Source organism: Haemorhous mexicanus, chromosome 5 (genome assembly GCF_027477595.1).
Source record: "Haemorhous mexicanus isolate bHaeMex1 chromosome 5, bHaeMex1.pri, whole genome shotgun sequence".
Taxonomy (NCBI): Eukaryota; Metazoa; Chordata; class Aves; order Passeriformes; family Fringillidae; genus Haemorhous; species Haemorhous mexicanus.
This window is the reverse complement of record NC_082345.1, coordinates 62,007,633-62,021,266: the sequence shown is the minus strand read 5'-3', so window position 1 is coordinate 62,021,266 and position 13,634 is coordinate 62,007,633. Positions and strand designations below refer to the sequence as shown.

The 13,634-nt window shown below is 37.6% G+C and overlaps 1 protein-coding gene across 1 annotated transcript in view; it reads right to left on the bottom strand.

Annotated features, from left to right (window-relative positions):
* The window catches only part of COG5 (component of oligomeric golgi complex 5), a 173,508-nt gene that overhangs the window by 149,154 nt on the left and 10,720 nt on the right, over positions 1-13,634 (bottom strand). The gene's annotated exons all lie outside the window — the stretch shown is intronic.

The window sequence follows — 13,634 nt, the reverse complement described above, 5'->3', positions numbered from 1 at the left end:
TGTTTTTAACTACTGCTTCTTTATCACAATTTAATTATTCTTGTAGAGTAATAAATTGAAGGAGATATTTCACTAGTCATCTTTATATTCTTTGCTAAAATTATACTTCAGTGATTATTATAAATTGAAACAGAATGGGAGAAATATCTTCTTGTGTATTTACTTTATAGATTTCTGTATCATCTTGTTTTCCTATTTTACAAAAAAATTCTCACACAATGAAAAGAAATCTACTTGAAATGAAAAAACAGGAGATTTACAGTGAAAGTTGTGTGATAGGTACACAACCTGAAATGATTAAATCAATTCTTTTTATGATTTGAATGAATTGTATCCTTTGCATATAAGCATTTCTATATCCACATTGTGATTCCTGACACTGCAGCCAGGCAAGCAGGCAGGCAGGCTGAGAGCACAAAGCTGTTGGCACACAGCACACTCTCGTTTCCTTTCCAAGACGGGATTTTGGAAATATACTTTTGGTTTCTGTTACCCTGATACAATCTCTAACTTCCTACCATACATTGTAGCAGTTTAACCTGATACCATATCTAATAAACAAATCAGTGTCACTGCTGAAACAACATTGCTGTAAAATCTGTCACTCTGGCTATGTCAGACTGCTATTAGCATAGCTGTATTAGCACAGTTTTACTTTTAACTGTACCAGGAACTCTCACAATCTGCTGTGAGATTTTACTTCAAATTAAATTCAATTCAACTCAATTAGTAGGGAGGGCAAAAAGCACAGTAACTTATTGCTACTCTACACCACAGTTTTCTTTCAAATTTTATTTCAAGATATTTTTCATAAATCCCTGTCACAAATAGAGAGAAGGGATAAGGAGGAGAAAAGGACATCTTCCCACATTAGTAAGTTATTACAAATACCAGTGATAATTTGTGTACTAGGCTGCATTCACAACAGGCTGAAAACACGCTTAAGGCAAAAAAGAAAAGGAAAAGGAACACTATCTGCCGTGTATGCATCATCACAAAACAAAAGGTGAGTGTGAGAACTGCTGTCGTAAAACATCTTGATTATATTGAGGAAGGTTATTACTCCTGCTAAGAGCTCTAACAGCTAGTAAATGAGACCTATCAGTGAAAAAGAACAAACAAAACAAAAGATGTGAAAATCGGTTGAGGAGAAGCTTGATATGACCCAGAAATGTGCACCTGAAGCCCAGAAAGTCAACTGCATCCTTGGCCCCATCAGCATCAAAGGAATCTGGCCAGCAGGAAGAGGCAGGTGATGCTCCCTCTCCTCTTCTCTCAGGAGACCCCACCTGGACTGCTGTGTCCAGCTCTGGGGCCCCAACCCATCAAACATGTTGACCTGTTGGAGCGAGCCCAGAGGGCCATGGAGACATCAGAGGGCTGGAGCAACTCTCAAGTGAAGACAGCTGAGAGTTGGGGTTGTTCAGCCTGGAGAAGATAAAGCTCTCAGGAGACTTCAGAGCACCTTCCAGTATCAATGGGACCTACAAGAAGGCTTTTTTACAAGAGCATGTAACGACAGGACAAAGGGGAATGGCTTCAAACTGAAACAGGACAAGTCTAGATTAGATATTGGGAATTAATTCTTAAGTGTGAGGGTGGTGAGGCACAGGAAGAGGCTGCCCAGAGAAACTGTGGAACCTCCATCCCTGGAAGTATTCAAGGCCAGGTTGAATGGGGCTTTGATCAGCCTGTGCTAGTGGAAGGTGTCTAAGCTCACAGCAGGGGTGTGGAAGCAGATGGTCTTTAAGATCCCCTTCCAAACTAAACCCCTCTGTGATTCTATGAAGAAAATCTGTGGGTAAAGATTACATTCTGGACATATAACCTTCTTTATTAAAATTATTAAAATGGAGGTATACAGCTCATCTGCACTTGCATCAAACAGCAACAAAGTACAGAAAAGTGCACATGAAGACAAGTTAAAGATATCTTTTAAAAGAGTAATATATTCAGAAGCTTGTAATAAATCTTGCCTCAGTTTTACAGCATACAGTGAAGATTCCAGAGCAGTTTAAATAAACTAAAGTGGGAAACTTTTGATTCAGTCACTGATTTTTTCTTGTGTCCCAAATTTTTTTCCAGTCAAAAGCTTCTGCAACTCTAGTTTGCTAATCAGATCTGCTAAAACTGGGCAAGGGGGGAATCTCTGAAGCTGTAGACAACCTGGCAGAGAAACAGTATGTTCTCAAAATAATAGGAAGTTCCTTCTTTTAATGAGGTTAAGTTTCCACATTTTTCCCTGAGATTACAGGAAAAAAGGTATGAGATCCTGCTGGTTTTCAGCTGAAGAAGGTCTAACTTTAAGACAACGAAGCCAGTAATTAGACTTAATGCCTGTGAATAACTGAAGGTTGGACCTGAAAGGTAAACACACAAGACAACTGGACTATTTTATGTTTCAAACAATAACTGAGCAGAGATGATAAAATGCTTAGACAATATTTGAAAATTATGTGTACGAGTTGGGCGACAAAGAGAAAAAACTACTCCTGTGAAAACAGCCTGTTTTTAAAGCTGTTTCCTATGAAGAATGAAATCTTACTCTACACTTCTCATTACTTTGTGTTACATACAGTAACACCTTCACTGATCTTTCAGGCAAGACAATAGTAACAATAGTTACAGGGATAACTAGTAACAATAGTTATAGGGATACTGGCTCCTATCCAGGGCCTGAACAAAGATTAGTCTTCAGTCTACTTTTCATTGCTATTTGGTTACACTTTTTAACCAGAACTGGCTATACTTTAATTAGAAATTAACAGAATAAAATTGGTTATTATGTTTAAGATTTGAAAAAAACAGTATTTACTTGAAGAATTACAGCAAAATTGTGTATATAATCCAATTTTTCAATTATTTTATACTTCTGAATTTGCCAGGCCTCATTTTCCAGACCTTAGCTCTTGCCATTTCTTTCCCTGCTAATCCAAGAGCCCTTCTGCAGTCCTTTATTTTCTCCCCATGAATGCACCTCTACAGTCTTAATCTTCATGAAAAAGGCCCACTTAATCACCCACTGTGACACGTATAATTGCATTTATTCACAGGTAACCACAAAACTGTTTTTATCTGTAGAGCACAATTCCCTACACCATTTGCACAAGTACAGATTTGTTTGACATAGTAGCATGAATGCAAGAACAGAAACAACACTGGTAAAGCAATCCCAGCAAGGACACGGTCCAATTCCAAAGCTTTTCAGTTTAGTTACCCCTGTTTCTCTCTTCCAGCTCCCCTAGTAACAAAATCATCTACTAAGAATGTAGAGCAACTGTGAGGTGAGGAGAATATGGTTTATTTAAATACCTGCTTTGGGAAAAAATAACTTAAAGGGAGGTTTAAGTCATCTGAATTTATGCACATAAATCTATAATGCATCTACACAATTTCTTTAATCAATTCAGTAAGCAAAACACAAAAATTTGTTTGACAACATGTATTTTCCATAAAAAGGTAATTGACTATCATTAATCCAGATTTACAGCCCCAAATTCTTCTTTCAAATTAATTCAACTTGCCTACTATTTTTTTAGAGTAGCTTTCTATCTACTTGACACTGATATCAACAGAAATACCATCTCCTTTTGAATGCTGAAACAACACAAGTTGGACTTTCTCCTTCACTATTCAGTAAAGAATTACAAACTAATATCTCTGGGAACCTAGCACTTTTGTGTAACACCCCTGTTAATTGTTGGCAGCCTTACTCTATGGAAGAACAAATTACCCTGTCTTCAAACAGAAAACAAGAGTACTTCCTGAAAAGTCCTCATATTCTCCATCTTTATGAACAATCTGGAAACTAGTATATTAATAAGTTTTTTCCATGACAGGTGTCTTTCTGCTTCCAGTCTATCATGGATTTTTTTTTGCAAAATTTTAGATTTTTCATACCTATAATCTATATTTGCAATACATTCAGTGGCATTTATACATTGTTTTCCAATTGTAGTTGTTGTCTTTCCTTTGTCACTACATTAGAACAGGCCTCCAGTCAGAAGTACTCTCTTTCTTGATTGCTAAACAGCCAGAATTTCTCAACCTAATATCATCTTCTCAGCAAGCCTTCAGCTTTCAAGTTTGCCTAAATACATGTGCCCCACCTACTGAACAGAAGATCCTCTGCAATGGGAAATCAACTCTTTCCAAAATGGAACACTGAACACTGGGTCTATTCTCAGTTTGCCCTATGCATCACAACTTGCCACTCTGGCAACAAATGTCTTCCAAATCCAGTAAGTTTGTTTACTATAAAAGAACACAAAATAACATTTCCTGTGTTAGAAATGGGTGACTGTAAAGCACTGGCTGCAGAGAACAAGCAGTCTAGGCTCCCAACACTGTTCCTGCACACATTTCAGAAACATGCAACAATTCGGTTTTTCTGGTTTAATTCAGTGAGCTGTGAAAGTAACATCTTTTGGGCTTTGTTAGCTGACTTTCAGATCTATATCCATTTACAGTTACTTCTACTGAAACTTCTCTTTCTATGATCTTCAATGGAATTTTCTGAAAATTATTTGCTACCACCATTATTTGATCTTCTAGTAATTGTTCAAATCCAATGCTCATTTCTTTCCTTGGCCACAAGTCACCTGTCCATTTTATCCATTTCTATTCTCTCTCACTCTACTGCTGAATCTGTTTGTTCAAAAAGAAATAAAAACCACTCTGTTTTGTCAGGCATTCAATATTGAAGTGTTATTTCTGAATGAACTGTGCTCTTCTTCTGTTCAACTACTAATAAATGCTTCAGTCCCAGCAGAAAGAAAAAGATCAATATTAGAAATTGCTTCTCAGTGTTATTTATTTGACCACTAAACAACTGATTTCACCATCAGCCATAGAAAAACAAAACTCAGCTACCCTCAGCCAGCATCCCTAGAAAAAATATGTGTGACATTTCTCCACACCTTCCCACGGACAAGTGATCATCTACTGAACCCAAACCACCAATGTGATCACCTTAGAGACCACTACTCCAGTTCTGGGAGAACTAACCTGCAGTTTACTATTGAATCTCCAAGTATATAAATGCTCAGAAAGAGGGAACAGAGAAAGCTATAAATGCCAGTTCCTACCGAGCTTCAGACAGTGCCTATGTATACTTAGCCAGAAACATAAAACTGCAATTTCCTTGGAAAACTTCCACCCAGAGCAGAGCAGACAACTGGAGCCATACTGTTTCAGATGTATTATTCCAGCTGTAAATGGAACTAGAGAACTAAATTTTTCCATTCTAGTAATTTGTCTCACCAATTTAAGAGCCCTAGCTCTTTGCCGTTTACATGAACTTTAATGCCTGTTGAAATAGAGTAAGAATGTATCACAAATTTAGCGATGACATCACTCTGTGTTGTTGATATGCCTGCATTCATTTACTGTTTGGAATTAGGTCACTCAGCTTGCCTTTCTCTTCATGACCCCATACACACAGCTTTTGCTTTGTTTATGTAATATGTAAGAGATAATGCAAATTATTTTCAAAGTCTTGCCATCTAACTCATACCCTCTACAATGTATTTCTAATTTACAAGTTGCAAAAGGATAATCTCTCACAGACTCACTGCTAACCTCTATGACCCTTCCGTTTTCCCAGTCAAAAGTACTTCTTTTAATCTTCTTTTTCATCTTTGGTCTGGTCTTTTTTTTTTTTTTAAACTAATATGGAGTTTTTATAGTCAGTGCACAAAAATTACTAGATTCAAAGGCAGACAGAGTTTGCAGACATCTTTTGGTCTTGCTAGCTTTTGTATGTCACCTGGATCAGAAACCCAGAGCTTTTCTTTCTACTTTTAATTATTTAGTTCTACTGAATAAGTATGACTATCCAGTAACAATATTTTGCCTCAAAACTCAAAGATGTCATAAGATCTGTACTAATTACACAGTCATAATTGCTCGAAACCAATTAAAAACAAAAATAATCCTCTGTATTATTATTTACCCTGTATTTGGCTGAACACAAACATTCATAAATACAAGCCAATTTGTGTTGCTGGTTCTCTCATATCCTTTTATATCTCCACTCTTATGACACACCTGAGCTAGCAAATACAAAAATACTTACTGTTCAAACACTTCAAAAGATCAATGGGTAAAGCAAAAACAAGGTCCAAACCTTGTTGCAATGCCATCCTTCCGGTGGGGAACAAATATGCCTTAACAGCAAAACAGAAACAGGTTTGGTATAACTCCTTACTGCTCTTTGACAGGAGAAGGAGAATTTTGTAATTAGAGAAACAGAATATAAGTGCAGTTTTCAGATTTTAGAGTTACTCATTTAAATTCACTAATTTCAAAATAAACAAACAAAACCTGGAAAAAAAAGAACTATGAGACCTGCCCCTTACATTTAAACCTATTAATGAAAAAAAGATAGGATGGTGAAATTGCCAAGATCATCTTCCACAATTTCCCTTTTCATCACTCCTTCTATTCTTCCTTTCCAATCAGTTCTTCTTTCAAAATTCCCTATTCCCTTTATTACACCATTGGGTGACACTACAAACCTCAGATACAGCCTCTACACCACAAAACCCCAGATCAACTGATGTATTACCAAAGCAAATGGAAAACACTGCAGTCACAGTAATTTTAAGAAATAAGAAGTACTGGCTTAATCTCAAACACTGAACTGAATGTGCTACCAATGCAAACACTCTTTGTGCCTTATGTGCCTGTCCACAGACAGTTTAAATGCATAATAATTTATCAACTGCATGATGGGTGCAGTTATTCTGCTGTCCTGACAATAATTCATCTCCAAACAGAAAACACTTTGTGGCAGTCCATTACCTTCCCCCTCCCCTTCCTTCGTTATTGTCCACTATCATTTCTTTCCCACTGGAGTCCTCTGAACTGTTAGAAGTGAATAAACCAAGAGCTGTCAGGCCCTCGATTTTACTCTGTACCTGCTGAAGCCTAGCTTAATGTAATACTGGCCTACAACCAAAACTTCTATACATTAGATCATACAATAAAAGTCATAACTGATCTTAATAATAAAATAGTAGAAATCAGATTTAGGGAACAGATGACAGGGAGCTGGAAAGAGTAATGCTTTTCAGAAATATAAGGAACAAAAAGTGTGGACATCTGTAAAAAGAAAAAAGCAAAAAACAAATAGTCTTTGATGGGCCTGGAATACGGATAAAATCTTTTAGAAATACTCCACATGCTACAGCAAAAGCAACTTGAACACACCATAAGTAACTTCTGACACAGCCTTACCACCTGGCTGTCAGAAACATATCACTTAGGAACAGGTTAACACCATGACAGAAAGCAGAATAGTAAACCCATTTTAAAACATCTGACACACAGCCCTCCAACAAGGCCTACGTGCTTGAGACTAAAATTACCAAACACTTAATAGTATGGCCAAATCAAATTTTTTGAGTAGTTACAGCTAAAAGATTATTCTCACCAATACCAGAGAATGCTTACATGAAAAAATAGTTTCACTTAATACAGCAAACTTGAAACTTGTTTACAGTTGTTTAATGGAAACTAGGCATGAAGAAATCCCAGAATTACAAACATACTTGGATTCTTTTTCTTGAACTGCATGCATAAAGAAAATTAAATTCAAAACCCTGGTAATTTAAAGGATATGTTGAAAAACAAAATTGCAACAGGATTTTTTTCTTACATCAATTCAAGCTTAAGTCTTTTTCATGTGCCTTTAACTGTTTAGTGAGTTCTGCTGAAATGGTTAGAAGAAGAATGCATGCCAGAGATTAGGTAAAACATGTGAAATATTGACATAAAATGCTTAGTCTAACATCAGGTTTTGAAGCTAGAAATCCTAGTCCCAGCAAAACATAATTTGATGGTAAAATCTGTATGCTCTGTCTGTCTGGCTCAAAGAGGTCTTACACTATTAGCCTCTTAATAATGAAAAACTGCATTAAATTTTGAAAATCATTTATTACATGCACATGAATTTGGTATCTTACATTAATGTTTCAAATTAATGAACTGGTTACATACTACCAAGAATGTACTTTATTTCAAAAGCCAACAAGAAAAAAAAATTAACTTTCCCACCAGAAAGGGATTTTTTTGGCTTGGAATACTACAAATAAAAATTTGCACATCAAATTTTTGCATTATCTTCCATCTTATGGTAACAGAATCTCACAAAAAACATAAAGCAAAATAAAAAACAACTCAACTGAAAGGAACAACATGAAATTGAAGAACATGGAGATTACATTCAGCTACAGAAAGGCACAGTATTTTTTAGTCCAGACCACTTCAGTCAAGGTCTGGCAGTGTTACTGTCAACACCACTGGGGACAGAAGAAAAATGTTTTAGCAGGATATTTGCACTTCCTATGGATGCAGATGCACCATCTGAAGCAGTGGCACTAATGCAGATGGCTCTGAGCCAGTAACATAATTCAGTCATTCTCAGCAAGACTAATTACCCCAGGCAAAGAGTCATGCAATCCAAGCCATGTAATTTCTATTAACCAAATCAGTTCACTTACCCCTACAGAACACTGTATCGTGCTACAGACATATGCTATATTATTTTGGGGGACACTAGATACTGCACAAGGCAGCAAACTGTAAGGCATCTAAGTCCCAAAGCAAAAGTACCATGAAAGAACACTTCCCTCAAGTTTGATGAGTGTTGATTCTTACGAGAAACTGTGTACAGCAGTATTAGCATCACCAAATCTGTCTGCTCTGTGTACTAGCAGTGAGAGACTTCACTGACATGACAGTAGCCAAGTCCATCCTAACTTTAACAGCAGTCAACACAAGATCTGGTTTGGCAATCATACACTGTAAATTATTGCTTGGAACAGAATTAAAAAAAAGGAGTCCATGACTGAACAGGATACAGGAAGAAGGCGGCAGTGAAAGAGAGCTGCCACAATATCCATGGCAGGTGTTCACACAGTTTACCATTGCAAGTTTAGTAATACTTGTGTACAGACACATAACACATATTGAATGTTACTGCTAAAACTGTAGCAGCTAAAATGAAACAGCTTTTAGACAACAATATTTAACCTGAAGAACAAATATTGCAGTCAGCCAATCTGCAATCATTTCAGAATAAGTCACTGTGTATTAGCTAGACTACTTATGCTATTTAACACTCAATTAATAAGGTAATGGTACCATGGAAACCACTGGAAAAGGTATTGCCACCTTGCAATAAATAGGACTAATTAGTATAAAATAAATTAGCTTAATACTTACCACTAAAACCACAAAGTAAAATTGTTGTTTCCTGAATACTAACTAGTAGTGCTTAGTATTTTGATAAACACATACCAATATTCATCACTCATGCCAAATACTAAAAAAAAAAGAGAAATAAAGTAACATCTTTCTTAAAAACAGTCAGACAGCTTTCCTTCTTTCCCAGAAAAGGGGAAAAAAAAATAGATACAGGACACTCACACTCACACAGTCAGTATCACCTTCCTTTTCCTGCTCACTGCATTCTCCTAGACCAGACTGACATAATAGATTTTGAGGGTCAGTTTTTGCAGCACTCAAGTAACACAATGAACTATGTGAGTTTATGTGAATGTCAGTCAAAACCAGAAGAGAAGTAATTGTGTCAGAGGGTTGAGATGAAGGTCTTTGAGGAAATTTTTCTATCTCATCTAAAGGAATGATAAGAAGAGGCTGAAGTGATGGCATGATATTTCCTGTCACACTGTCCTAATAATATTCCAGGTGGTGTCTGGGAACAATGCCCAACAAACCAACTTGTGAAGAACATTTTATATGAAGCATTCCAATTGAAAAAAAAAAAAGCAAAACCAGCCAAACAAAAAAATGGGGAAGGAGGGGAATATTTCCAAGAGACACAAAGGAATGGGAGCAGATCACCTCACTGAGTCCTCCCACTTCAAGGCAAAATCATCTCGATCTAATTATCCCTGCTTATTGCAGAGCTGTTGAACTAGATCAGCTTTAAAGGATCCTTCCAAACCAAGCTATTCCATGCCTATGTGATTTCATTCCCAGTATATGCTTTGTCTAAAACACTTTTAAAAGGCTTCAAATACTGCGTCACAGCTCCTCTGAAATTATAATTTCTGGCAGAACTCTTTCCTAACATTTCAGAAAAAAAATTCCTTTGCTTCATTTCAGGCCCATTACTTACTGTTTAAATCACAGTGCATATGGAGAGCTATTTAATCCCTTTCCATCTGAAAAACCTTTGTTTATGTGAAGAACATTACTTTCCCTCTCACTCCCCTCTTCTCCAAAACACAGCCACAGACTTCCAGCTCCTTCCCCCACTGACTATCCTCAAGACCTTCAGCCACCATTGCTGCTGTGCTTAGGAGTTTCTCTAATTAACATACATCTTCCTTCAATGAGGTGCCTCAAAAGGGGCTTGATACTCTGCTTGAAGCATGAACAAAAGATTATTTTCAAGTGCCTTGCACACAACACCCTTCCTTACAAATATCAGCACAAATTTTATTGCCAACAATGTCACACTGCTACAAAATAAAAGAACAAGTGGCTTGCACTCAATATTTGAGGAACTATCAACCCTCTCAGCAGAACTGTAATCCATACAGTCATTTCTCCTGTTCCCCCTCTTAACTAGAACTATTTATTGTGACGACTTAGCACTTGTCTCAAAGAGAAATAAAATCAGTTCAGGTAAGACGTATCTCCAATTTGCTAAGAATATTTTTCATTCTAATCCTGTTTCCCAACATACCTCCCATTCTTCTCTGCTTGATTATTGGTAGTAAATTTAATAAGGATATATGCCATATTACATCACTCAAATCATTAATGAAAATACAAGCCAGCTACAGAACACGTTTTAACAACACCCTGCTTCATATATTGCTGGGTAAGTGAACAACAGATGAAGGCTTTTGGGGTACAGCTTTCTCTGAACTTCTGCATTCACTGCATGACATTTTCATCTGGATTCTCTTGCCAATCCTGTAGTGTGACATGGTGTCAAGAGCCCTATTTAAATCAATAGTGTCAAGAGCCCTATTTAAATCAAACTACAAGACAGTCATTGATCCCTCTAATCCCAAGGCCTGTTATGCTGCCAACAAAGAAAATACGGTTGGTTAAACAGGATTCATTCTTGATAAATCTGTGTGTCCTACTATTTAACAGCACTCTTATACAGACTCCAACAAATTGTTTGTTTGTTCTAGAGTTCCTTTGCTTAAGGAAGTCAGGTCAGAAAAAAACTGCTTCTCAGTAAAAGCTACTGTTTCTTGTAGTTTCTCCAATTGACACATATTTCTACCTAATTCACATATTTTATATATTTATCATGGCCTTTCTCATCACTGCAAAATAAACTTCAATACACAACTAAGGAAAAGTTGTAATTGAACTAACATAGATTAGCTACAGGAATATATGTTAAATACATACCTAAACACATACATTTGTGTCCCCCAAACATACACACGTAATGTAGCAGTTCATTAAAAAAAACTGACAGTTACCTCAAGATCCTGCACAGAATACCTTACAAGCAATGGAAGGTATCTTTTACCACAGCAAGTGCAAACCTTTCACAGTAATATCACAGCGCTGAGTTTGACAAAGCAGAAATTACTCTGCTTTGTACAACAGAAATGTAATAAACAATGGAATGATTTTTTCCTTGAACAAGAGATGAAAGGGATATTCAGGAGTATCTGGCTAAAATCACAGATCAGTATTCATCTTGGACATGAAAGCAAACCTCTGTGACACAGAGGTCCCATTCCAATACCAGGCTTTCACACCACACAAGTCTACCACCTATTTACTACCATCAGATGTTGCACTATTTCCCCAGGCCTCCCAAAGCTTTCAGATCTCACCAGCTGAACAGCCAGTGCCCAGTGCTGCTCCCATGCTTCCCACCCCCAGAGCACTACATCACATTCCCATCTTCCTGAAGCACAGCACTTCCACAGCCTCACCCCAAGCCACACACCCCAGTGCTCTCCTGCCACACACCACCACCTCTGTGCAAGAGATCTCCTACCCATCCCAGTCCTTCCCAAGTCCAGAAGCCCAGCACAGCACCTCCCCAGCCATACCCCACACCCCACACTCCCTGCTGACCCCCACAGCAGTACCCTGACCCACGCTGCCTGCAGCCCCCTGAGCTCTCCTCCCCTTGGAACAGAGCTACCCCACACGAAGCAGTCACTGCCCCTCCACCAGTGGGAGAGAGGACAGACACCTCCAATTCCCTGCACCAGCATCTCCTCAGGGGGGTGCTCCCATCCACCCACACTGGTGCTGAGAGGCATGGCCAGCTGGGAAGCAGGAAGAAGGCAAACCAGCCAAGGTGGGCAGCAGAGGGTGACAAAGATGCAGATGGAGAGGTAAGAGAACGGAAGAAATGCCAGGAAAGAAGATGGAGAGAGAAATGACAGTAGACAAGTATGGATGGCCATAAACCATCCAGAATTAAGGATGAAGGAACAAATTAAGGACCACAAGCCTTGGCTACCCCCATGGACTGTAGGATCAAATTCAAAAGGGTCGCCTAAGGGGACACATTTCCCTTCACATTCAACAATAATTACTCAGACTTTGCTAAGCTTCAGGAAAACACAAATATTTGAGAACAAGAAACTCAAAAGACTGTGGCACTTTGACAAAAGAAAGTGCAAGGTCTTTTTTTTTTAATGGTGAAACAAAAAAAGAGGAAGATGGGTAGTAAAAAGTATTTTCTATGAAACAAAGAAATCCTAAAAACTACACTAAACATCTCAGATTTTACCACTAAATTGTACTAATTTGTTTAATAGGATCTAGCACTCCAATTAATCCCACAACACCTGCAATCCAGGTAGTTAACAGACAGTATTATTTTCCATATTCTGAAGATATAATGGTAAAGCAAAATGGAAAGAAAGGTAAAAATAATCAGAAAAAATATTCTACTTTACAATGATACAACTGGTGCTTAAGTGCTCCAATCAAGCTGATATACTAAATAAATATATAAACACTCTGCTTGCAACACAGCATCTGCCAGTTATAGGACTAAACCATTGGCTAATAATTTTTTGATCACACACTATAAAAAGCGCAGTAGGGACAAATATGCAAAATAAACTTCAGGATGATTCTAAATGTTTGACAGTTTAGCCCTCCTACAACCTATTTCTGGAAGTTGGAATTTGAATACCATTAAATCAGAGGAGAAACAGTTGGCAAGATACCATAGACAACACCACCAACTGATCTCCAAGACTAATGGGATGCTCCTCACTGTATTCTGCAGCACAGTGTGGAATTTCCCAAGCTAGCTCAAGTATAGAAAACATTCTAGCAATGTCACATGAGCCTTCATGAGAACTACCTCATTATTCTCCACACAAGCCAATAAAATAAAGGGTAAATTAGTCACTAGGCAGCAGAACACTTCCAGTATCTGAACTAGGTTGGGTATGTGTATAACATATCACCTACGGCTTTCATAAAAGTCACATGGCCAATATCTTTCTTTTAGGACATAAACTGTAATTCAAACTATGCCTTATTATAGTGCAATGTCTCCCAAACACTAAATATATATCTGCTGCCTCTGAGGGTGTTTTATAGAAACATAAACCAGTACGAAATTGCTTCACAAAAAAATTGTTGCCCAAAAG